Raw genomic sequence first — 26,297 nt, 5'->3', positions numbered from 1 at the left:
TTATCACGCTTGGTGATAAGGTTGCCTTCACAATAGAAAACAGTGAAAAACTGGCGTACAACGGAAGTCAAGTGTATGAGTCTTTTTTTTGCTCAGTTTAAGGTCCCTTTCTTTGGTTTAAATCTCATTTTCATTGCAAAAATATCACAAAAACTCTCTAGCAGAGGTCAGATAAAAACATAAATGAACCAAAATGTGACATTCAATGGAAAGCTTTATTTATAACAAATGTATGGTGGCAGAAGAAAGAACGGGCAGCTACACAGCGTCCACTTGACTTAGGCAAGTAACACTATAATTTGCAAGGACCAACTATCCCTTTCTAAGCAAGTGGGAGGTATCTGTCACCTATTCCAATACACTAACCAGGCCCGCTCAGATGAGGTGCTGCTAACCCCAATAGGGTGAAATCAGGATACCCAGTGAATTGAAGGAGAGTGCACCCGAACAGGGTCGGACTGGTCTTCCGGGGAGGCGGAGGAATCCCCGATAGGCCCGGCTGATTCAGAGCCACGCCCACTACTGTGGGAAAGATTAAGGGACTGGACTGAGGCACAACTGTTTAAGCGCCACCCTCCCGGGCTCATGAAGGCAAGCTGCACAGGCTGGAGACACTGCATCAACTTAACCCATCCCCGGTAAGAGAGATAAGCTGTGCATGACTGCAGACTCTTCAGTGAGTAGGAGAAGTTGAGTCAGTGCCAATGAGAATCTTAGCTGACAGCCAACACAGCTGAGATCAGAGGAGAGGTCAGTCCACTGTCTGCATGTCAGCAGTGTGTGAAATATGCAAATCTGTGTCAAGCAGTGTAATTACACTACAGACATCACGCATGGAATGCATTCAGTGATTTATAGTGCTGCACGAAGGGGGAGAGCTTGGTTCAGTCTGGACAGTTGGAGAGACGAGTATCAGTGTCTAGACATTTGACAGCTAGAGAAAGATAATCACAAACTTTTTAAATCACAGTCCCTTATAGCACTGTTTGGTGCTAGGATTCAGTCCTCAAATAAATGATTAATATATAATAGTAATAATTTATATCAATATAGAAAGCATAAGAAATAAGGAGCCTGGACATTTAGTAGTGGATGTGCCCTTTATAATTACACTACACTTTTCATGCAGTGGTTGAAGTGGGAATTTTGAAGTAAGGTTGTACTTAAGCGCGTTCTGGAAAAAGGGGGCATGGCCACTGAAAAGGGGGCATGCCTTAAGACACCCCTTTTTCATCTGTGTAGTGTACAACATCATAGTACCCCTTATACACATGACACACAAAGGTAGAGCTGCTTATACAATGCCCACAGTAAAAGTGCCCCTATGCAATGTCCACAGAAGTGCCTCCCTATATAATGCCCACATTAGTAGTGCCCTCTATACATTGCCCACAGTAGTAGTGCCCCTTTTAGTAGAACCCCCTATACAATGCCCACACTAGTAGTGCCCCCTATACAATTCCCACAGTAGTACCCCCCATACATTACCCACAGTAGTAGTACCCCCTATACATTGCCCACAGTAGTAGTGCCCCCTATACAATGTACACAATAGTGCTCCATATACAATGTCCACAGTAGTAGTGCCCCCTATACCTTGCCAACGTTAGTAGTGCTCCTATACAATGGCCACAGTCGTACTGCCCTCTATACATTGTCCACAGTAGTAGTTCCCCCTATACAATGGCCGCAATAGTAGTGCCCCTATAAAATGCCCACAGTAGTAGTGCCCCTTATACATTGCCCACAGTAGTAGTGCCCCCTATACATTGCCCACAGTAGTAGTTCCCCCCTATACATTGCCAACAGTAGTAGTGCCCCCTATACATTGCCCACAGTAGTAGTTCCCCCTATACAATGTCCACAATAGTAGTGCTCCCTATACAATACCCACATTAGTAGTGCCCCTATACAATGCCCACAGTAGTAGTGCCCCCTATACATTGCCCACGTTAGTAGTGTCCCTTATACAGTGCCCACAATAGTAGTGCTCCCTATACAATGCCCACAGTAGTAGTGCTCCTATACATTGCCCACAGTAGTAGTGCCCCTGGTAGTAGTTTCCCCCTATGCAATGCCCACTTTAGTAGTGCCCCCTATACATTGCCCACAGTAGTAGTGCTTCCCTATACAATGCCCACAGTAGTATTGCCCCTATATATTGCCCACACTAGTAGTTCCCCTATGTAGTAGTGCCCCCTATATAATTACCACAGTAGTGCCCCTATTCAATGCCCATAGTTGTAGTACCCCCATATATTACCCACAGTAGTAGTGCCCCTATACAATGCCCACAGTAGTAGTGCCCCCTATACAATGCCCACAATAGTAGTGCTCCCTATACAATGCCCACAGTAGTATTGCCCACACTAGTAGTTCCCCCTATGTAGTAGTAGTAGTTCCCCCTATGTAGTAGTGCCCCCTATATAATTACCACAGTAGTAGTGCCCCTATTCAATGCCCATAGTTGTAGTACCCCCATATATTACCCACAGTAGTAGTGCCCCTATACAATGCCCACAGTAGTAGTGCCCCTTATACATTGCCCACAGTAGTAGTGCCCCTTATACTGTACATTGCCCACAGTAGTAGTGCCCCCTATACATTACCCACAGTAGTAGTTCCTCCTATACAATGTCCACAATAGTAGTGCTCTCTATACAAGGCCCACAGTAGTAGTGTCCCCTATGCAATGCCCACAATAGTGCTCCCTATACAATGCCCACAGTAGTAGTGCCCCTATACATTGCCCACAGTAGTAGTGCCCCTGGTAGTAGTTCCCCCTATGCAATGCCCACAGTGGTAGTGCCCCTATACATTGCCCACAGTAGTAGTTCCCCTATACAGTGCCACCAATAGTAGTGCCCCTATACAGTGCCACCAATAGTAGTGCCCCTTACACATACTGACATACAGACACACACAAACAGTGCTTACATGAAGCTCTGCTCCTGTGCCCGCTGCCATCCTCGCTCAGGACTGTGGGAGAGATATCATGACGTCTCTCCAAGCACCCACTGCAGGAGCCAGAAGGAGGAGTTCAGGAGTGAGCTCCAGTCTCCGGCTGCAGGGAGGAAGCTGCCGGGCGCCTGCTGGTAACAAAATCTCAGCGGGCACCCAGCATATGGTGGCACCTCTCCAGGCCGGCTGAGTGCTGGCACCAGATTTCCGTACCGTTGTATAACAGCACACTTTCAGTACTGCTTCCATGTCACTATATTACTGAGCAACTGTTTTAAATAATCTCTCATCCATTGAGTATATGGCATCTCCATGCCAATAAATTGCTGAACCACTCCATCAATATAACACTGCTCAGTCTATTAGATTATTGCTGGTTTGTCATTAATAATGACCCCTTATATAATATATCTGCATATGGGAGTAGCCTTAAATAGCTATACTGTACCTAGTTGAAATTAAGTAGACCCATAGACCGGTTACATACAGTTTATCAGGGATTATGATTATACTGCTGTGATACTATTTCTTACAAACATGCACTTCACATGTTCTTTACACGTTTTGTTTTTATTATTTAATCTCTTCCACTTATTGGAGAATTATGGGACAACTTCTGAAATGTTTTATTGCCTATCTAATAAAAGATCAATTAATGCAGTTATTAATATGTAATAAGTATCCCTGGGATTCTGAGCAATAAAGGGTGATTAGCCCAGAGTTCCCTCTCTTGGGGGTTTATTTATGAACCATTGGATTGTAAAACCGTCCACTTCTGATCATGTTTATATCCGATAGTTAAAAGGGCAATGCTTTTAATAGCCTTGTCTTGCTAGTAAAAACGTTGCTCTTTTAAATATCAGACATACAGTAAACAGGATTAGAAGCATTGGGTGCTTCTTAAATAAACCCCTCAGAGCATCTACTGTATGGTCTGTGAGGCTGTATGTGTATAAAATTAATAATCTGGGTAACATAATTTAAAATAAAGTGCAGAGCTAAAGGGGAGTACTCCCTTTGCAAGCCTGGTGTACATGATGTCTGCCTCTTGTCTCCCTTCACTACCAATTGTATTACAGCTTTTGATTGCACCAGTGGGTCGCATGCTTGATGATTATATGATAAAAGCATAGTCCAGTAGCAGAACTTCTTATGATGTAGAAGTAGCAGAACTTCCTATGATGGTACCAAAGTGGGGAAAGGGGCTCATGTAAAAATGCTTTCAACTAGAGTTAAGATCACGGCTGCTTGATTCGCATCTAATCAGCCATGTGGACTATGGTTTTATCATATAATCATCAAGTATGCGACCCACTGGTGCAATCAAAAGCTGTAATACAACTGGTAGTGAAGGGAGACAAGAGGCAGACATCATGTACACCAGGCTTGCAAACTCGGTCCTCAGGACCCCAAACAGTGCATGTTTTCCATGTCTCGCAGAATCGCAAGTGAAATAATTAGCTCCACCTGTGGCTCTTTTAAAATATGTCAGTGAGCAATGAATACACCTGTGCACCTGCTGGGTGACCTGGAAAACGTGAACTGTGTGGGGTCCTGAAGACCGAGTTTGAGAACCGCTGTTCTAGACGTTTCCATGTAACAAAAACAGCCCCTACAGGTGACCGGGGGCAGCTCTAACAGGGCAGACATTGCACAAAGTAACTTATAGGAAAAGTGTCATCCTTGTGCTCTTTAGGACGGAGTGCATTTCATATGCAATGAGTTAAAGTAAACACCCGAGCCTGTGGGTGCCGGCCTCTAGACAAGAAGGGGCTAGTTGTTTAGTGAGGTAGTGTTGTATGGTGGGGTTAGGTTTGGTTAGCCTATAGGATTGGCAGAGGGTGGGTCAGTGCTATTTCAGAGATGCTGCTTTGCAGCCATTTTATAGAAATTTCTCTGGTCGGCTGTTTGAGCAGGTGCTGTGCTAGTGACAGGAAAACTTCACTTTATGTAACTTATACTTCTATTTATTATCTCCTGCTACTTCTATTTCTTCTCTCTGTCTTGTCATCTCCTTCTCTCTGCCCCTCTGCCTGTTTTCACTGTTCTTATACCCTGTATTCTGCCTTTTTCTTTTCCCATTTATTTATATATCTGCCTCCATTTCTGTCCTGTCTTCCTTCTTTCCATTGTGTATATATAAGCACGCGAATGCTAGCATAAGCATGAGAGGAGATAAGCACCCTGTTTTTTATTGTAGCAGTACTGGTTAGAACTGGGTTTTTGGTCGCAGTCATGTTATTGGTATTTTTATTGAGTCAATCAGAGTTTGACAGCCTATCAGGGACCTATTTAGGCAGGCTCTGTTTAGAGTTATCAGTGCACTGGGAGGAGTCAGCTTCCTCTTTTCCAGTTGTGATCCCACCCACCCACCCTGCAATTTAAATCGGCTTGGGCCGATGTTATTCGTTGGAGTGTTATTCTTTGTTTTCTTCCAACAGGTGAGGCGCAGCTGGCGGAAAGCAGTGCTCCTCGGCGGCTCAATTTAGTGCAGCTGAACTTGGCTAGCATCCCCCCTTTGAGGAGGCGAGTCGGTCGTTGCCTTAGGGGAGGACCAGGTCTCCATCTTATGGAGGGATCAGCACTTTGCTAGATTAAGGGGAGATGGTACTACTCGAGATAGCTCGCACTTGGGGGTGGAATCTCCACCCCCATCTTAGTAATACATTCCGCTTATGGGCTGTAGCCGAGTTAGCACTGCTTTTTCGCCACCATGCTCGATGCTATTACAGATCAATTACAATCCAATTAAATAAATTTGGCTGCAACTTCTTTATTGCAAATCTATTCAGTTGTCAGTGTCGTTATTTTAGATGTTAAGTTTAAGTTAAGTATGGTGAAAATAATAAAACTTTGGGTGACTTATTAATTATCCTCACTGAGGTGATCTCTGATGATAAACACTCTGCTGTGTATAATAGTACAGTATAATCACAGTGTGTAGTGATAACATTGAGCTGTACACACTGCCATGTATAATAGTACAGTATATACACAGTGTGTAGTGATAACATGGAGGTGTACACACTACCATGTATAATAGTACAGTATATACATAGTGCGTAGTGATAACATTGAGCTGAACACACTGCCATGTATAATAGTACAGTATATACACAGTGTGTAGTGATAACATTGAGGTGTGCATTCTGCTGTGTATAATAGTACACAGTGTGTAGTGATAACATTGAGGTGTACACACTACTATGTATAATGGTACAGAGTATACACAGTGCGTAGTGATTACATTGAGGTATGCATACTGCTGAGTATTATAGTACAGGGTATACACAGTGTGTAGTGATAACATTGAGGTGTACACACTACTATGTATAATGGTACAGAGTATACACAGTGTGTAGTGATTACATTGAGGTATGCATACTGCTGTGTATTATAGTACAGAGTATACACATTATAAATACACACTTGTGCACTCACACTGAAGGAAGGCTGCTTAATACCTAAGTGATAAACACCAGATCACAAGATACAAATTCTTAAAAAATAAAAAGGTCCAAGTGCTCTACCTTAAAAAGTTACACCACAACCCAGATTTAACGGGAAAGGATAAATACATATAGTTTCAAAGATATGAATATAACATATTTGATATATAGTCACGTTTTTCATAGGAAGATAATTTCCTTCGGATAGTGATGTCATCAATACTTCAATATGATCCAGAAAGTCATAAAGTAATCCAAACTTGAATCCTCCAAAAAAGCAGTTTTCAATACAATGTGTCCCTTAATATTCTATTGTCCCTCGTAAAGATGTCATAAAAAATATAAGGGGAACACATCCATAGTGTTAAGCAGTAAATAATTTATTGCAACATAAAATACACATGATAAATGGCTGCATACCATATAAGTCCTTTTTAGAAAAGGTACAAATCAATACATATAGGGGAACTTTTCATTAGCTCCCCCTACTGAGCTGTACCAAAATACTCCACCAATGCGTTTCAACCTATAGGTCTTTTTCTAGGTGTGTTTGTATATCAGACCAGGATCAGGTCTTGATAGGGATTCAAGTCTCCACCCAATTCCTGTCTCGTGTGCGGATATAGGTATAAATAAAAATAAACCTCTACACATCCAAAGTACTAATATATAAGCTCACCGCTAATTAGGTACGCTGTATCCTCATCTACTGCGTTATATAGCAAGCTATAGTGCCCTTTTGTTAGTGATCATCATCACTTCCTGTAACTCGAGGACACTTCCTTCGTGCCTAGTAATGGAACACATACTGCCGGCCACGTGACCCACGGACATGAAGTGGTGGCGGGGGACTCGGTGTGTGTGCAACGCCATGGAGCACATGACGCAAACCACAGGACCACTAGGTCTAACATTACGGCAAAGTACTGGACAAGTCAGGGTGTACTTCTGCGTGCCAGCACTTGTCCTTCCACCGGAAATAACTACCCTGGAGACATCATTGTATAACATGAGTTCACTATTTTGATAAAAATGCAAAATAGGTAATTCTCTAATATAATTAGTATATAGCAAGTGGCTTTAGTATTATAGACAATAAATATAAAACTGCATATCAATTATAATAAAAGTACATATATGTATGTAAACAGTAATAAGACACACTAAAATAACCAGCATAAAAACACAATATAAAAATAATTTTAAATCATGTTATTATATGAATCAAAACCATTTAAAAATGTTAAAAACTATAAAAACCACTTTAGTTCGAAATCTGTATTTAAACCCCACGGCTGTAGTGTTTTAATTTCGTAAATGGATTTCATTTCTGCCTTTGCTAAAAATGTATCAGTACCTTTTGTACGCCAATTGCCTTCAATCCTTTTAATCCCTATAATGCTTTTGATATTTTTGAGGGAATGGTTGGCAACACCTTTTTTAATATTCCGCAGGGGTTCTGCCTATCTGTCTCGGAATCTCCTTATGGTTTTTCAAATATATTGGAGGCCACAAACATTCGATTACATAATACAATTGGTACTGTTGCTCGTAATAAAATCTTATATTTTTAAACATTTGTGTAGTGGTATAAGATGTGATTTCTAAAATTTTTCTGGCTTGATTGCTAGGAGAAATACATACATTACAGGACCCACAGCGGAGTATCGAATACTGTGGTAAAATATCTCATAAATGGGATCTTATAGAACATATTACAAATAGTTTTTTTATATATAGTTATTTATATAGCTATCGGTATAGTGATAACACTGAGGTGAGCGCTCTGTATAAGAGCACTGAGTATACACAGTGTGTAGTTATAACACTGCTCTGTATAGTAGTACTGAGTTAACACGGTTTATAGTTGTAACACAGAGGTGTGCACACTGCTCTGTATGATGGTACTGAGTATAAAAATGCTGAGTATGCACATTGTATAGTTACACCGCTAAGGTAAGATACACTGCTCTGTATAATAGTGCTGAGTATAGACAGGGTATAGTCTATTACTGATATTACTGAGTATGCACAGTGTATAGTGATAACACTGATGATGAACACAACACTCTCTACACAATGCACTCCGTATAATGATACTCAGTATGCACGGTTTGTAGTTATAACACTGAGGTGAGAACTGATGGTGAGCACACCCCTCTGTATGGTAATACTAAGTATACACGGATAATGGTCACACACAGGGCTATGTGTGTGTTTATAATTAATTTCTTTAGCTCCTCCCCCAGTAGCACCACTCACAGTTCCTGAACCTACTTTTCTCGGAAAATTGCATGGTCACACCACACCGTATAATACACTTTGACCCCGTTGGCAGTAGCGGTAACCGCAGCCCCCCCTTACGATATTCCATGAAGGGAGCCCTAATACTGCTACAAATGCGGGCAATTTTCCTACACTCCTTTGTAGGATAGTGCAAGGTCTACAATGGCTGGTTCTGTTGTTCTTTTGGTTTCTGTTTCTCTTTCAGAGGCTGCGGTTCCAGAGAATGGTGCTCCCGCTCGGGATGGAGATATAACTGCAGTTTCTGGACATAGCGAACAGATGGTCAGCTCTGATAAGACAACTTTTGCGCTTTATGCAGATTCAGTGGCGTAGTTGGTCAAAGCGACGGCGAAGGCATAAGCCTAGCAGCCATAGTTTTTCCATATTGGAGGACCTGGATGAAGCCGTACATTGTTCTAATAGTCTATTTCGGGCCAGGCATACCCCTGGTGTTAGAACATGCTTGCGTATGTCTTATCACATTTTGATTAGTTGCATATTTGCGATTTGGCCCTGCTAGCCTAGTTAGATCAGCGATTTTTGCCCTTCTGCTGTACAGCATATCATCAAGCCAGCATGGAGGGGCTAGCATATCAGTCCTTAGCTCCCAGGACCATGAAATTTATCAGGTTGCTTGGTGGGCATGGCGTTGCATTTTGGCCCATGGAGGGAGCCGAGGTAAGACCAGTTGAAAGCTTATTCTTGGTTTTGCGTAGAGCTTGTTTTCATTGGGACAGGTCCAGTGCTATAGTGGTAATGATGTTAGCAATTTTTTCTGTGTCTTGGGCCTGGAGGACCTTTCAAAGTGTTTCTTGATCAAGAGAGCTTTGAAGGGGGTGGGACAAGTTGGTCCCTGCTCCTCCTGTTGGTCAGCGCCCACTCTATTTGGGTCTTCCTGCATGGGTATTACAAGTTTTTTCGGTTTTAGAGTCCAGATCAGTGCAGCTGCATTGACTATTGCGTCGTTTTTTTTTCTGTTGATCAGAGTTAGGCCATGGGCTGAGGAAAGTCTAGTGCTTAAAAATGTACCTTAGACTTCAGTAAAAATTTTACTTTACATCCTAATTTGAGGACTAGCTACTCGTCATATTTGGGGGTCCTGAGGAATTTTGTTTTACCACTAGTTTATAACTTTGGCTGCATGCCGGCTGGTGGACGTTTTGTGTTTTTCCTCAGGTCAAGTTAGGATCACCCCTCCCCTCCCCGCCCTCCCTCTCTCTCCCTGTATTAGGCTTCTGTCTTTGCTACTCTTTTCTTTCCTATTTGTATTTTTGTTGTGTATTTATTTAATATACAGAATTTATTCCAGTTTTGGAGAGGTTTAGATGGTTTAGGGATTTTGGAGTGTTCCATTTCAGCTCATTTGGGGACGATCATTGCCATGTGCCCCCTATTGCAGAGTTTTGTGGTTTGATATCATTCCACAGCAGGTTTGGAGAACTGGTTTTGTCTCCTGGGACCCTGTAGGTGGTCAGAAGATGGAAAAACCTGGCTGTGAGTTGGAGAACTGGTTTTGTCTCCTGGGACCCTGTAGGTGGTCAGAAGATGGCTAAACCTGGCTGTGAGTTGCAGTGTCCAGGGTTTTGGAGGAGTGGTCCTTTTACATGCTTTGATTAGGTCCACTGATGTCCTCTTTAAGGATGGATGGTGCATTGGAATGGAGTTATTGAGAAGTTAGTTAGAAGAAGTCAAGGTGTTGTAGATTAGGGTATGGTGGCGGTGCGGTTTTTAGCTGGGAACCGCTGTTGGCGGGAAAGAATGGTAGCAGTTGCCATCTGTCTTTGGAGCTTGAGTTGCTCTCCCTTCCAATACATGGCTTAGGCTGATTGTACCCTACTGGGGTCAGCGGCAACCACCTAACCAGGTGGGCCTCACGTCGTGTCATTGGGGTGGGAGGTGGATACCTTGAGCATGGTAATGGGCTGGCTGCTCGCCTACCATTTAGAAGATCGATGTGAGTATGCAGCTGGTGATCTTGCATTGTGGGGCCGTTCTTTCTGCACCACCATACTTTGTCTGTCTTTCTTTCTTATTCTATTAGTTAGTTCAGTTATACATTAAATAGTTTAATTAGTTTAAAATTAAATAAAGCTGACCTTCCTTTCCCCTTATATAAGTCTCTGTGTCATTATTTCATTATGACTATGGTTGATGATTTACCCTGCACTGCTAGAAGAGAACACTCATCAGGCGATGGGGAGTTTATCCATATGACCCATTATATTACTATTGTTTGACTATGGAGACTGGATGGCTGTATACCTGTAATCTGTTTAATTTATTACCCAAAATGGCTGCACCATACTTGCCTACTCTCTTGATTCGGCCTGGTGCCTCCCGAAAATCGGATGGGGCTCCCGGCTTCCCCGGAAAAGTAGACAAGACCCTCGGCCAGCTGCTGACCCCCCGGAGATTCCCTGACAAACGGTCAAACCCCAGCAGCAGGGGGGTTATGACGCGATTCGCGCTGAATCGCTTCATCATGACCCCACCCCCTGCTTCACAATGTCGGTAATCTCAGCATTGTGTAGTGGGGGTGGGGCCAAAATTGCACGTTCATATGGCTACGCCTCCACTCCACCCTATTGCCGGGTAATATTCCGGGCCATGCCTCCCCTGCTTGGCTGACCCGGCGGGGGCTGCCAGAATGTCGGCAAGCATGGGCTGCACCAACCCTGCATTAAGTTCATTGTCCCCATTCACTATGTTCATTGTTTTTCGGGTTTTTTTTCTTATTGCCATAATACTAGACTTCTGTGCTATGCTTTTGATGCATTTAAAGTGACTTTGTGTCCTGCTGGTGAAAAGCGCTATATAAATAAAGTTATTATTATACTTAATTTTATACACATATTAGTAATGGATGTGGCTGACATGGTCAAACACATTATTCACTAAGACCTAGGGGGTAAATTTACTAAAGTGAGAGTTTTTAGAAGTGGAGATGTTGCCCATTGCAACCAATCAGGTTCTAGCTATTATCTTCTAGAAGGTGCTAGTTAAATGTTAAGTAGAATCTGACTGGTTGCTATGGGCAACATCTCCACTTCTAAAAACTCTCACTTTAGTAAATTTACCTCCTAGTATATTTCAAGGTCAACGAATGATGGTGCACAATGTCAGCAGGTGAGAAGAACGTGACACACAAAATGGCGCAGGAAACGCCTTACGGTTAGCGCTGTCCTATATCTGCTTTGTCTGCAGGTTGCAGCCGCCTGTTGTAATGTAATGTGGTTGGGGGTGTATAGCCTATTCATTTAATGGTGAAGGTTAGTACTAGTTATTTAAAAAGTACAAGAAATGAAATGTATTGATGCAGGCCATTTATTTGATGGTTTGAGGATAAAAATTAAATGTGGTGCTGAGTTTGTGCAGAAGGATCACTATTACTAAATGTGAATGCTATATATTAAGTATAAGGCTGTTTGGGGGGTTTATTTATAAAATGTAAAAGCTGCTCAGTGTCAGAGATGGTTGCAAGCATTAGAGCTCTAACATTCCCGGATCCTGACATGAAACAGCAGGTAATGAAATTAGCAGGAATAGGTAGGAGAGGGGGACAGTCCCAATTTTGGGTGACTGCTCTGCTCAGTGAGGATTTTGGGCCTGATTTAACACAGAACGCGTCTGTATTCGCATGCTCCCGGGCAGCTGCAAAAATATGCTAATGAATGCAGTCACAATCCACCGCAGCACAAAATGCAGACGCCAAGCACTACATAATGCCACCCCACTAATTTTACTCACATCCACAATACTGTACCACGCTATACAGGAAAAACATCGGTAACATCGAGAACCATCAAACCCATTGGCATAATAGTGGTTGACCTGACCTCACTCAGGATTTGGGCTGCTTCCTGTATGCACCTGGAGCTCTGGCTGCGTCTTCCGTCGCAGGGGCTTAATTTTGCACGTCCCTGTAACGGTGTTAAAATGCACTGGCACGCCTGCGTTTCACTGACCATCCCCCGTCACCACCCCCAAACGGTCACTTTCTGTCAATAAATGTGTGCTTAGACTGCGTGCTCCCTGCGATCGCTTCCCGATCGCAGTGGAGTATTCGCGCACTGCAATGCTTGCGCAGAATGCAAACATCGCCCAGGTGCGTGCAAATTCGCGACTACGTTCCTTGCTGAATCAGGCCCTTTGTCCTCACTGTGCCAGAAGGAAAGAAAGATCATTCAGGTGAGGTGCCTGGGGCAGTTTGTTCTTTCGTTTTACCACTTGTACCCCCTCAAGCTTTTTGCAGCCACCACCTCAAGTGGGCACCTACTGTACCATTGCATTCCCCCTGTGGGCCCTTCATGCTCCAGTCCGACACTCCTGTAGCGCATGTGCAAAGCTGACACAGCAGCTCCCCCCACAAGCCTTTGCGGAGCCTGTCAGTCACCACTGACGGCTCCGCCTCCGTTCATCCCCTCTGCAGCCCGGCGCCCACCTCCAGGCAGCAGTGCACACTGTGAAGCCGCGCCACAAGCAGTGGGCAGACAGAGGAGCTGGGGGGGGGCAAGGTTAAGAAAAACACTGGGGCTGTTGAGAATGTGCATGACACCCATGCTGGGGCACACAGGGGCTGCTGAGACTCACATGAGCTGTGGGGAATGAGACTGAGACACACTGTGGTTGAGACACACACTGGGGCTGGGGAATGGGGTTGAGACAGACACTGGAGCTGGGGGGAATGAGGCTGACACACACTGGGATTGGGGAATGGGGTTGACACACTGGGGCTGGGGGAATGAGGCTGAGAGCTACAGGTGGGCCTGGGTATGGAAAGGCGCAGGGGGTCCTGAGAGACATATGGGGTCCTGGAGAGAGACATGGAGGCCTGGAGATGGAGAAACACAGAGAGCCTAGAGAACCACATGGGGCCTGAGGATGGAGAGACGTAAGAGGGTCTGGAGTAACACTGGGGCCTGGAAAGACACAAATTGTTTGATCAGGGAAATTCATATTTTGCCCTGCACAAAAACTTCTGTTACTATACATTATCTGGTTATGATGATGACATTGGTTACATTTCTATGTAAACAGGCATCTTCCAGACAGTGTGATCCACATGAGAGTGAATACCGGCTGAAGACGCTGCCCAGAAAGGCTCAAATTCTTCAGAGTTTCCCCGTTGCAGAGAAACCACAATATAGGTAAGAAAATAGACTTCCAAACTGATTGGCCTGTACCTAGTTCAGAGGGATGGGGGTCCCAAAAAAGAGTGCATCATTCACCAAGATTTCTGTTGCCGACCCTGCTCCCCTCATGGCTTGCAAAAGCCCCTCCGGGTCCTAAGAGGAGGGAGTATCCTGCCCTCCTCCACAGACCCCGCCCCCTCAACAGACCCGTCCCCATAAGGGCTGCTTCCAGAAATTTCCCGGGCTCATTTTCCATCCCAATCCGCCCCTGCTTGAGTCTTAAGGTGCGTATCCACTTATATAGATATAGAAACGACAGCACGATTACGACATTGTAATCGTGCTGTCCTTTCTATGTCTGTGATGTGCCTAAATTGAACGTTCAGTTTAAGCACATCCATAATCCCCACACATGCTGAACCTGACGTGATCCTCAGGTTGTCCAGCATGTACGGGCGATGATAGATGTCGGAAACGACCAGCGGGCGCGAGCATAGCTGGTCGTTTCCGACCAAAATCAGCCCAATACATGAGCGATATGTAAGCGATTGCACAATAACGTTGTTATTATCGTGCAATCGCTTGCATCTATCGCTATGTGGATACGCACCATTAGTTGGTGGCAAACGTGCAGAAAATGCATCTTAACTTAATTTCACACTATCAAAATCTGTAAAAGCGTCGTGGGGGCCTTGGCGGCCCCCAGCCAATTACTTTCAGTTTACATACCAGCACTTATATTTACTCACGTCAACTACTGTTGAAAATATAAGTGGAATATTCAATTGCTATAACATTTGGCACAACACCTTTAGGTGAACACCATGTATTTGCAGCGCACATGTAGGGCTACATCCCCACTCCCACACCTGTCTACACCCCCATCTACGCTCCCCCAATCATGGTGCCACCCCTGTAATGTTTTTCTGGATCCGGCCTTGCTGTCTAAAGTCAGCAGTGTGTATGTCGCCATGTAGCCCACTCCCCCACCAGCAGTGTGTATGTCTCCATGTAGCCCACTCCCCCACCAGCAGTGTGTATGTCTCCATGTCCCCTCCCCCCACCAGCAGTGTGTATGTCTCCATGTCCCCTCCCCCCACCAGCAGTGTGTGTCTCCATGTTCCCTCTCCCCACCAGTAGTGTGCATGTCTCCATGTCCCCCACCAGCAGTGTGTATGTCTCCATGTCCCTTCCCCCCACCAGCAGTGTGTCTCCATGTCCCCTCCCCCTTCCAGCAGTGTGTATGTCTCCATGTCCCCTCCCCCCACCAGCAGTGTGTGTCTTCATGTCCCTTCCCCCCACCAGCAGTGTGTATGTCTCCATGTCCCCTCCCCCCACCAGCAGTGTGTGTCTTCATGTCCCTTCCCCCCACCAGCAGTGTGTATGTCTCCATGTCCCCCACCAGTGTGTATTTTCTCATGTCTTCTTTCCCCCCAGTCACAGATGTATGTCTCCATGTATTCCCAGGCCCCAGTGTGTCTCTGTATCATCTTTGTGTGTTTGGCCTTTGTGTTTCCTCCTTTATTTGCCTGTATCTTCCATTACTCCTTTTATATCTGTCCCCCCACCTAATTCTATCATTTATCCCCCACCAATCTTTATTCCTGTGCCCCATCACCCACCTTTCCATTGTGCCCCTCACAAATCATTGTACCTCTTACCCTGCTCCTCCTTCCCCCACCCCCTTTCTTCTGTCACTTGTCCCTCCTTCACCCCCTTACCTTCCGCCTCCTTTTCTACAGAAGGTGATGGAGTCCTGTTGGCCGACGATCAGAACTGGCGTGGGGGCACCTGAGCATGGTGGGTCAGCACAATCTTCTGCATTATTGTATTTCTTCTCTATAACACTGCTGTCACTGGTGAGAACCCTGACGGCAGTAATATATGCCAGCTGTCACCAGTGACACTTCCCCTTATGGACAGCACAGGTATTATGGCGGTACTTGTATCACCACAATACCTCTTCTTTCAGCAGATTACATTTATTTAAAAAATGCTTTATTCCTTGCAGAATATTTTTAGTTTATGTTAAATTTTTATTATTTCTTTTCTTGTGGGCCCCAGACCAGTAACTTGCATAGGGCCCCATGAAGTGTAAATCCGGCTCTGGACAGGAGCCAGGTTATATTATGTATGTGAGTGGTGGCTGGGACTGATGATGAGAGACTGATATACTACAGCTTATGTCAGGGAAACCACCAGCCACTCTCCTTCATTGGTTTGTGTAAGAACCACGTATGTGATCCCCGGGCGCCTCCACTACAGACATCTGGGAAATGCTCTCTGATCTTGGAATGGGATTGAAATACCGGCGGCTGCGGAAGCCCGAAGGCTGAAGATACTGACAAGGGAGGTAAGTACCCTAACTAGGGATGTGCGCCGGACCATTTTTGCCGGATTTGGATTTGGTTCTAATTCGTCGTCCGGCTTTGGATTTGGATTTGCCAAACTGCAGTGACTGGCTTTGGATTTGGATTTTTTTACAAAAATTTACAAAAAAAAAGCTAAAATCACATAAATTGGTCTTTTTTTTCTTCCTAGAGTATTATTAACCTCAATAACATTAATTTCCAGTCAATTTAGACCATATCACAGCTTATAATATTGTTTTTAACATTATTGGCCTAAGGTTACAGTGAGCTGACTGGTTACTAAGCGACAAAGCAGTGGCACAACGACACAGACACCACAGTATAAAGCACATCAGTGGCGGGCTGGGCCGGGGGGCAGGGTGCCATGTGCCCCCCGGGCCACAGCGTCATGCGGGTCGCGGGCAGTCTGTGTCACTGTGACACAGACTGCACCGCGTGTGTAGCGCTGACCGGACGGAGTTCAGTCAGCGCTACACAGCACAAACACACAGCCGCCGGAGCCGGCAGCTGCGTGTTTGCTGTAATCAGCAGCCGCTGAGAGTCTGTCAGACTCTCATCGGCTGCTGCTGCTCCCACTGCGGGAGCCATCTTCCGGCTCCTGCAGTGGGTAATGGGAGAGACGTCGTCATGACGACGTCTCTCCCATAATGCAAAGCAGCCGGAGGAGCCGGTAGAAGCGTCGGAACCAGGAGCAGGAGTTTCAGGTAAGTGTTTTTTAATTTTTTTATTAAGTCTCTCTCTACTGGGGGGGGACTACTTGGGGCACTACCAGGGGGGATTACTGTGGGGGCACTACCAGGGGGGGATTACTACTGGGGGCACTACCAGGGGGGTGGATTACTACTGGGGGCACTACAAGGGGGGGACTACTACTACTGGGGGCACTACAAGGGGGGGAGATCTACGTCTGGGGGCACTACAAGGGGGGGCTACAACTACTGGGGGCACTACAAAGGGGGGGACTACTACTGGGGGCACTACAAAGGGGGGGACTACTACTACTGGGGGCACTACAAGGGGGGGACTACTGGGGGCACTACAAGGGGGGGACTACTACTACTGGCGGCACTACAAGGGGGGAACACTACTACTGGGGGCACTACAAGGGGGGGCTACTACTGGGGGCACTACAAGGGGGGCTACTACTGGGGGCACTACAAGTGGGTACTACTACTACTGGGGGCACTACAAGGGGGGGACTACTACTAGGGGAACTACAAGGGGAGGGGACTACTACTAGGTGCACTGCATAGGGGGGAGGGGACTACTACTAGGGGCACTAAATAGGGGAGGGGACTACCACTGGGGGCACTGCATCGAGGGACCACTGCTGGAGGTTCTATATAAAGGGCAATACTGGGGGTACTGCATATGGGGGAGACTACAACTGGGGCCACTATTTAAGGGGCATTGCATAAGGGTTACCACTATTGGGGGCACTGCATGGGGGGTGGACTGCTACTGGGGGCACTATATAAGGGGCACTGCATAGGGGGTACAACTATTGGGGGCACTATATAAGGGGCTTATTACTGGGGCACAAGGGGCACTGCACAGCGGGGACCACTACTGGGGGCACTATATAAGGGGCTTACTACTGGGGGCACAAGGGGCACTGCATAGGGGGGGATCACTACTGGGGGCACTACTGGAGGCCTGCATAAGGGTGTTCTCTCCTGTGGCACACAGGGGCACTACGACAGGGGGCTGCCCCTAATCTTTATTTTTACCTTACATTAATCCCATATGGACCCGCCTCCTCCCTGAAACACTTGAAGGGGTTTGGTGGCGAAGTAGCACGCACGTTCTTCGGTCACCCTGGCTACACGCTACTCCTCTGCCAGGGCCGCCTGCATGCATTTGCCCCCCAGGCTAAAAGTTGCCAGCCAGCCCCTGAAGCACATCTATGACACATTGCCACACAGCAGTGGCAGAAATGAAAAGTAGTGCACCCACCCAGTGGGGTACGGCCAGCAGAGTCACAGTACTTGTTTACATAGTGGGCTATGGCCCAAGGAGTCACAGTGCACAATCTTATTCACATTACACCGCACATAGGGCCTGATTCACATTACACCATAAAGTAGTGTCTCTTATTTATGTTACGACACACAGTAGTGCCCCTTTTACACAATGCCCACAGTAGTGCCCCTTTTACACAATGCCCCCAGCAGTGGTGCCCCCTATGCAGTCCCCTTAGTAGTAGGGTCCCCTATGCAGTGCCCCCCAGTAGTATGCCCCCCCAGTAGTATGCCCCCCATTAGCAGGCCCCCCCAGTAGTATGCCCCCCATTAGCATGCCCCCCAGTAGCATGCCCTCCCAGTAGTATGCCCCCCATTAGCCGCCGCCCCAGTAGTAGGCCCCCCCCAGTAGTATGGCCCCCCCAGTAGTAGGCTGCCCCAGTAGCAGGCCCCCCCAGTAGTAGGCTGCCCCAGTAGTAGGCTGCCCCAGTAGTAGGCCCCCCCAGTAGTATGGCCCCCCCAGTAGCAGGCCCCCCCAGTAGCAGGCCCCCCACAGTAGTAGGCCCCCTGTAGTATGGCCCCCCCAGTAGTATGGCCCCCCCAGTAGCAGGCCCCTCAGTAGTATGCCCCCCCCAGTAGCAGGACCCCCCCAGTAGTGTGGCCCCCCCAGCAGCAGGCCCCCCCCAGTAGTATGGCCCCCCGCACCCCCAGCAGCAGACCCCCCAGTAGCAGACCACCCCCCAGTAGCGCCCCCGGCCCTTACACAAGTTAAAAAAAAACAACTTACCTGTATCCCGGCTCCCGCGCCGTCCGCTCTGCATCCACGAGGAGGGAGCCGGAAGACGGAGCTCCTGAGTGAGCTCCAGCTGGCTCCCTCCGTGCAGCAGCCAATGAGAGTTCTGTGTAGGGCAGACCGCTATCACAGCGGTCTGCCCTACACAATAGCAGCCCTGATGTCGGATTCTCTAGCGAGAGAATCCGACATGAGGCGGCTGCCGTTCGGCCCCGAACGGGGATCCGAGTCAGGCGGTGAACACCCGTACAGAGTTCGGGTATACTCGGATCCCCAATGTTCGGAGCGGTTCGGATTCCACAGAATCCGAACCGCTCATACCTAAACCTACCCCTCTCCCCCCCCTAACCCTCCCTTAGTGGTGCCTAACCCTAAATCCCCCGGGGGTGCCTAAACATAACCCCCCCATTCCCCACACCCTAAACCTAACTCTCCCGGGGGGGTTGCCTACCCCTAACCTCCCCCCCAGTAGTGCCTAACCACACCTATCCTTCCCTGGGAGTGTGTCTAACCCTGTCCCCCCAGGACGTGCCTAAACCTAACCCCCCCACCCGCGTTGTGGCTCATACTTAGCTCCCTCCTCCCTCTTCTACGATCGGGATGCCGGCTGTTGGGATTCCGACGCCGGTATCCTGATTCGTGTAGAGATAGCGATGTCAGCATTTTGCCTGGTGGCGCCGCATGCGCAGTGGGGGACCATCGACCCGCTTGCGAGTGCATATCGCTCACAAGCGGGTCTGAATCAGCCCCATAGCTCACTAAACATTTAGGAACATAAGAGCAAGAGTATGTTCATTTTCATAGCCATGATCCTTCCCAGCCATGAGATTACCCAGGGCTCCCATCAGTATATATCCCATGAGACTCTATGTATGAGAGGGGGACGTTCTCTTGGTATAATCCATGAAATACAATGTGACAGAGCTCCCAGGTGCTTTATATTATTACCAATCAATGATCTGAGCATAAGAAAGATAACAATGTAACTGTGATAACTAATCAGCACTGGTAACACATATACCATAATGGGACTTCCCATCCATAATAATGTATATAATATTCTCTGCAACAGGTGGTCCATTTGTATATCAGCCACTCATGCTATAATGGCAGATGAGATGCCGTCATTATGTCCACAGTGATGTTCTCGGCAAAGTAACTGTTGCAGCATTATGCCGACACCATCATGCTGACACTGTTATTCTAAATACTAAATAGATATAGATAGCAACTATATTTTTTTTTTCTGTCACAAAGAAGACTCAGCACCAACATCCCCAGTGCAGATCTTTATTATGGGAAAAGGATGTAATAATATATTTCAGTCCCTTGGAGATGTTATATTTAGGGATGGCGATGGTGGTGGTGGGTAGGCCGGGTGTAAGGGGGGCGGCAGCTTTCTTTTGTTCTTTATTGTTGGTTACTCATCCGCCTCTGAAAATAGACAATCCCACAATTAGTAGCCCATAGACAATCTGCAGTAACTAATAACTGTGTGGGGGGTGGAGGAGGGGGGAGGGGGACAGTCATGTGGCACTTACCTTGTACCGCAGCTCCTCATTCTCCTTCTGTAAGCTGCTGATTGTTCTCTCCAGATGTGTGTTGGTTTCCATCTGCCATAAGGAAAGAAAGAAGGAAATGATCACGTTAGTAGAAGGACAACGGCCAGATCACATATAGTGAGACTGTGTATAACCATGATCAGGCCGACATCAGCATGAGGGGTTGGGTATATGATCCCAGCGTTCGGGATGCTGCCAGTCAGAATACTGACAGCGGCATTCCGACATAATCCCGACACCACAAGGTAAGCTCCCTAACGCTAACCTTTACCCCTAACCCTAGCTATAGGGTCATCACTAGGCAGCTGGTATGTAACATTACAGTGCGTCATTCTGTTATTCAGGATTCTAACCACAGGCATATTACATAGTGATTTACAGCATACTCTGATTAGTACCCGTCCTCTATATTATATAATACACTTCCTCTATATTCAATATTATATAATGCACTTTCTCTATATTATACATTATATTATGCACTTCCTCTATATTATATAATACACTTCCTCTATATTATACATTATATTATGCACTTCCTCTATATTATATAATACACTTCCTCTATATTCGATAATATATAATGCACTTCCTCTATATTATACATTATATTATGCACTTCCTCTATATTATATAATGCACTTCCTCTATGTTAGATATTATATTATGCACTTCCTCTATGTTAGATATTATATAATGCACTTTCTCTATATTAGATATTATATAATACACTTCCTCTATATTATACATTATATTATGCACTTCCTCTATATTATATAATGCACTTCCTCTTTGTTAGATATTATATTATGCACTTCCTGTATGTTAGATATTATATAATGCACTTCATCTAGGTTAGATATTATATTATACACTTCCTCTATGTTAGATATTATATTATGCACTTTCTCTACATTAGATATTATGTAATGCACTTCCTCTATGCTAGATATTATATTATGCACTTTCTCTATATTATATAATGCACTTCCTCTTTGTTAGATATTATATTATGCACTTCCTGTATGTTAGATATTATATAATGCACTTCATCTAGGTTAGATATTATATTATACACTTCCTCTATGTTAGATATTATATTATGCACTTTCTCTACATTAGATATTATGTAATGCACTTCCTCAAAGTTAGATATTATATTATGCACTTTCTCTATATTATATAATGCACTTCCTCTATGTTAGATATTATATTATGCACTTTCTCTATATTATATAATGCACTTCCTCTATGCTAGATATTATATTATGCACTTCCTGTATGTTAGATATTATATAATGCACTTCATCTAGGTTAGATATTATATTATACACTTCCTCTATGTTAGATATTATATTATGCACTTTCTCTACATTAGATATTATGTAATGCACTTCCTCTATGTTAGATATTATATTATGCACTTTCTCTATATTATATAATGCACTTCCTCTTTGTTAGATATTATATAATGCACTTTCTCTATATTAGATATTATATAATGCTCCAAACAAATTGGATTATTTTGCTATAATAAAGATATTAGTATTTCGATAACTGGGCCTGATTCATAGCTGTCACTGGTTTGCATACATCTATGATGGTGGGTGGTCTGCGCATGTGCAAAACACTATAGCAGGGGGACGTAAAGCGTGGGGTCCCCCTGCCATAATGGCAACCAGCCCCAAACTGGTGAGCCTAGGCCTGGAATAAAGGCCCCAAACATAAAATGGCATGTTCCCCTTCCATGTAACTCCCAGGCCTAGGCTGAAAGCAAAGTCCAACCAGCGGCACTCACGGACCATATAAGAAAAGGATCACAGAGACCTCAAATCGATTCTACGTTTCAGTTTTATCAAACCTTTGTCAGTAATACAAATACATAAATGATCTTACCTTATATAAACATAATAATCAGTCATAGCAGCAGCAGAGATGTCACTGGGACCTCAAGCAGAATGTGATGATAAACCATAATGCCATGATGACTACCAAGATCTGAAGGGAATAAGTTAGAACATAATTAAACTTAGCAATAACTACCTATAAACATTTTACAGATAGCATGCCAGAGAAAAAGAATCATTCAACCCATAAGGTGTAACTGTATTTAGTGTATCCACCATGCCTCCTTCTGTAATAAAGATTTTGCATGATCACCACCTCTCTTATTATCTGGCACAAAGTCTATCACCTTATACCTGAGGGTCGCTAAGAAATGCCCACATTCTTTATAATTCCAGGCAGCAGGTTGTTCATTAATAGTACCTTCCAAACAGGATCTGATGGCACTCCTATGGAGCGCCATCCTCTCCTTAAACATGCCGGTTGTCTTGTCTATGTATAGAAGTCCGCACGGACATCTAATAAAATAAATGACAAATTTAGATGTGTATGTCAAAGGGAACTTAATATTTATTTTTTTACCTGAATGTGGATGTGGGAAAAAAATCACCTGTTTGGCGATAACTACAGGTGATACAACCTAAACATTTATAGTTGCCATTTTTTTTACTTCAAAAATTTTATTTTACTGGAACTGATTTAGATTCACTGACATCTGAGTGGACAACCCAGTCCCGGATATTCTTACCCCATCGATAACATGGTAATAGGTTTTTATTACTTAATGAAGGTAATTAGGGATCGGTATTAATAAGTGGCCAGTATTTGTTTGCATTATTTACAATATTTTGACTGTCGTGTAGTTGTTCACCCAAACTAATGAATTGTCCATTTTTTTAGTAGATTATTTTTTTTCAATGTTTCTTCTGGTGCTTATGTGCAAAAAAAGTAAGTGATATTGTTCTTTACAGGCACCAGCCATGTCTGCAGTGGAGGCAGCCATTTTGGAGACTGAAATAATATCCATGAGAATGCAGCCAATCAATTCACAAGAAATTGCAGGTATGGGGACTATTTTCCAGAATCCTTATTGTACATAAGACAACCTACATAGACTTCCATTAGCTGTCATATGAGTTAGTACCTGTATGTGTGTCTTTAGTTCTTCCACCAATGGTGTAGGTGATGCCGCCACTGCTGGAGCAGCTGATGAGGCCCCGGCTGTTTCCTCTGGCTTCTCTGGTGCTGCTGCCGCTTCCACCTGCAGGGCTGTCACGGTCTCCTACATAGAGAAGCAGATACTGTGTCACAAGCTCTCAGTCACATCATGGCGTCCAGGGGGGTAGAATCAGGGCCAGATTAAAAATGATGCGGATGGAGCAACAGCTCCAGGCCTCCACTTAAAAATAGGCCCATCAACATGACAGAATGATTACCAGCTGCCTAACTGGCCATAAATTTTAAGTATTTAAATAGAGTTTCTAGTCCCCCCCCCAAAAAAACCCCAAAACAACAGTTGGCAATCTTTCTATTTCTCTGTAGTTAGGGAGACATTGTGGTTATAGTTTAGGGGGTGTATACAACAAGGTGACTGACCACACCCATACAGCACTGATCACAGCTCTTCCCCTTCTCAGTATAGACCCTTGAACATTTTCAGCTCCAGGCCCATGTGGGCCTTAATCCGGCCCTGGGTAGACAGCTGTGACTCTCATATAATCTGTATTATGAGAAATCCCTATAGCCAAGCACAGCTACAATACAAGCTTCTCCTTGTACAAAGTACACTATAATATATTGTGGCCTATGTGGCCCCAAACCAGTCATTTGTCTTTCAGATGCTCATCATCTTTACAGTCAGATATAAAAGGATTACAGGGCACCCGGCAACCACATACCAACCTAATTAACTACTCCCAGACTGGTACTGGTGCCAGGAATGGTCACAGACTTACACACTCAGTATATGTAAGGGAAAGCCATATAACAGGCTGAGGCATTCACCAACATACCACATAGAGCACGTTCTGTCCACTATGTGTCCACCACAAACACGCCCCCGGCGTCAGCTCCTGGCGCACACAATACTGAAACATATACTTGGCAAAGGCCTCGGGTGGCTTAGCGTTCCCGCTAGGCTGTTTTAGCTGGGCGCTGTGCCCCTCCCCTATTTCTGAGGGGCAGAAAGCACCCTGCCCTCCAGTGCGGCGCCCCGCTGAGACAGCCTGCGGGTTCTGTCTCCACCCAGGGGTCACAGTGTCCCGAGGGTGGTCAAAACTGCGGTGCGGCGGTAACCGCCGGTGAATGGAACGGACTTGTGACCACAGCGCTTGGGGGCTGCCCGGCATGTCCGTAAGTGCCGGGCACGTCCCCAGGAGTGACGAAAAGGGGATGCGTCATAAAGACGTGCCCCCTTTTCTTTAGCCACGCCCCCTATTCCGCCTTGGCGCACACAGAAGTTCCCTAGCTCTAGGTCTGGCGCCCTGCCTGCTGCCGGACCTAGAGTGAACACTATGGCTATACCAGTACATTACAGTGACCTGAAAGCGTATAACCCTGCAGAGGACTGTTTTGGTTATTTCTTGTATTGCAGCTGAGAAACGCCCTGACTATGCTATAATAGGTGTAACACAGATGCTAACCTGGAGGGAGGTTATAGTATCCTCACGTGCAGCTCTCTTCTTCTGGAAATGTGCCCTGAGCTCTGTAGGGAAAGAGAGTACAGTGACGTACTAGGTCAAAGGCCAAACACACACAGATCAGAGTCTCCTCCAACATGGCTCCTTCCACCAGGTACACAGTGCTCCTATACATCCCACGCACTGTATGATTGCTCTCACCTGGGATATAATCACCCTTCTCAGCAATTAATACGTTCAGCACCATGTACTGCAATAATACCTGATGTGGGCAGTGCAGGAGCTGAGCATTGTGTACCTGGTAGGAGCGGCCATGTTGGAGGGTCATGTTCCTGGTCATTTATTATAATACAGCTTACTTATATAGCCTTCTGATTGGTCTATAATACCTATTGGTATGCATGGGTGCCAAGCAGCTGTAATGACAATGATGGCCTTGGATTGTACTGTCCAGTTGGGCCAATGAATGCATTGGGGTCTATTGATAATAGGGACAAAACACTTTTTTCCGGCTATTTAGCTGAAGAGAACAATGAGATTGTTTCCTCCATATATATAGGACAGAAAAGTGTCGATAAATCACAGGCTCCCAGGGAAATGATAGGAAGGGAAATATTGCTCAGCAAATCCAGATCACACGTCACCTATATCTGGCAGATTCCATCTACAACACACCAGAAGTCTCCATATTATCTCCTTACCTGCACATCTCCTCTCCACCGCTGCGGCCTGGTCTTGTATAGCCTGCAATAGACACAGTTTACATACAGTGAGATTGTACATAGCAGTTATATTATTATTATACAATAACATCTATAATTAAATTTCCTGCCCTCCCCCCCAAGTAGTATGTGAGGACACATCTGTACCTGAGGGTTTAATTGTACAAAAAGGTTTTAGGGGCACAAATGATCCATAGGGCTTACACTAGTACAAAGAAGCTCTCGGGGAAATGAAGAAGGCACCTGGGCCCAATGTAATTTACCATCTACTATTCCAGCCCTGTTCTACCTACAGAGAAAATATCATGTATAGATAAATCCGTATCTGACCTGTTCTCGCAGCTGCTCCATCTCCGCTCTTATGAGTTGGAGCTGCAGCTGGTTGTTCGCTTCAATTTGCAGCATCTTCTCCCGGTGTTGCTGGAGGATATACACCACCTCCTCCTCCTGTAGTGTGATCATATCTGTGTATAAGGACAAGAGAATATCAGATAGAGCGATCTTACTTCATAATATATTTTATTCTTCTCTAACCAGCTACATAGCCCTACAAAGAACAGGGACAATGATTTGTT

This window comes from Taudactylus pleione, unplaced genomic scaffold, assembly GCF_031769625.1.
Source record: "Taudactylus pleione unplaced genomic scaffold, aTauple2 ptg000225l, whole genome shotgun sequence".
Lineage (NCBI taxonomy): Eukaryota > Metazoa > Chordata > Amphibia > Anura > Myobatrachidae > Taudactylus > Taudactylus pleione.
This window is presented reverse-complemented; position numbering follows the sequence as displayed.